Raw genomic sequence first — 1,425 nt, forward strand, 5'->3', positions numbered from 1 at the left:
GTAGTGCAGCATGATACCCACCTGGGGAGGGAGAGCCCGTCAGCCGCCCGGGGCCTTCCAGAAAGCTGGGTCCCAGCCCGCCCCACCCCCTTCTGCATCCTCAGGGACAAAGAGGAGGCCTGCAAGGAACAAGTGGCTTCTCTCAGGCAGACTGGCTGCAGGGCCCCTCGTGGAAGATGCACGAGCTACAGGAGCCTTATGACTAGTGAGCTTTACCCTTCTTCTGTCAGAGAGACGGAGAACCAGAGGCCTTGGGGGAGTCTGGGGGCCTGGGAGGTCTGGGAGAAGGCCTGAGGGGGCCTGGGGGCCTAGAAGGTCTAGGGAGGGGTCCCAGGGGGCCTGGGAGAGCATGGGGGCCTGGGGGATCCTGGGGGCCTGGGTTGGGGGGAGACTGCAAGCCTGGGGAAAACTGGGGGAGATTGGGGGAGTGTGGGATCTGAGGGAGCGTGGGGGAGTCTGGGGGCCTGAGGAGGCTGGGGGAGCCTAGGGGAGACTGGAGGAGTTTGGAGAGCCTCGGGGAGCCTAGGAGGACCTGGGAGAGCAGGAAGGAGACTGGAGGTCCGGGGGCCTGGGGGAGCCTGGGTGTCGGGGGGGAGCCTAAGGGAGACTGGGGGAGCCTGGGGGCCTGGAAGGGTCTGGGGGCCTGGAGGAGTCTGGGGGACCTGGGGGAGCCTGAAGAGCCTTGGGGGGCCTGGGGGAACCTGGGGGAGCCTAGGGAACCTGGGGGGACCTGGGAGAGCAGGAGGGAGCCTGGGGGCCTGGGGGTTCTGGGGGACCTGTGGCATTGCAGGCACGACTAAACATCGGCAGGGTGAGGGGCTGGCATGTGTGTGGTCAGAGCCACCCCTGATGACAGAAACCTTGCCAGAGTCACGCCCACGGCTCGCACTCGCCACTCCCACTCTTTATGCACCCGCAAGCCTTCACCCCTGCCTGATTCTATGAAGTGAGGTTACCTCTGAATTAATAACCTGAAATTTTATGGTGACAAGTAAAATATTGCTATAATTGGAAAGGACATAAATGTTTAAGGAACACAGAGATTCTCTGAATACAGCTATCAGAGCACCTTGATGAGTAATCAAATCCAGAGCTCGGTTTTATTTGAATTGGAACTATAATCCCTGATGAGAACTTTGTCGGGTGGGGTGGGAAACCGAAGCTTTCTGTTGAGGGTTTCTATGGAGCCCTGCCGTGGCTCACAGCAGAAGGTGTCCAGGCCCTGCCTGTCCTGGACCTGCCTGGCCAGTGTTCTTGGGGCGGCTCCCTCCCAGGCACACAGGCCTTACTGGGCCTGGCCGCAGTTGGGAGGCACTGGGAGCCACTTGGTGAGAAATCCCTGGCGGAGAAGAAAACAGAAGAAGGGGAAGTCCAGTGGCTTGGCCCCTCACCTGAAGGATGGCCGTCTTTCTTTTCAGTGGGCGG

This window comes from Loxodonta africana, chromosome 16 (assembly GCF_030014295.1).
Source record: "Loxodonta africana isolate mLoxAfr1 chromosome 16, mLoxAfr1.hap2, whole genome shotgun sequence".
NCBI lineage: Eukaryota > Metazoa > Chordata > Mammalia > Proboscidea > Elephantidae > Loxodonta > Loxodonta africana.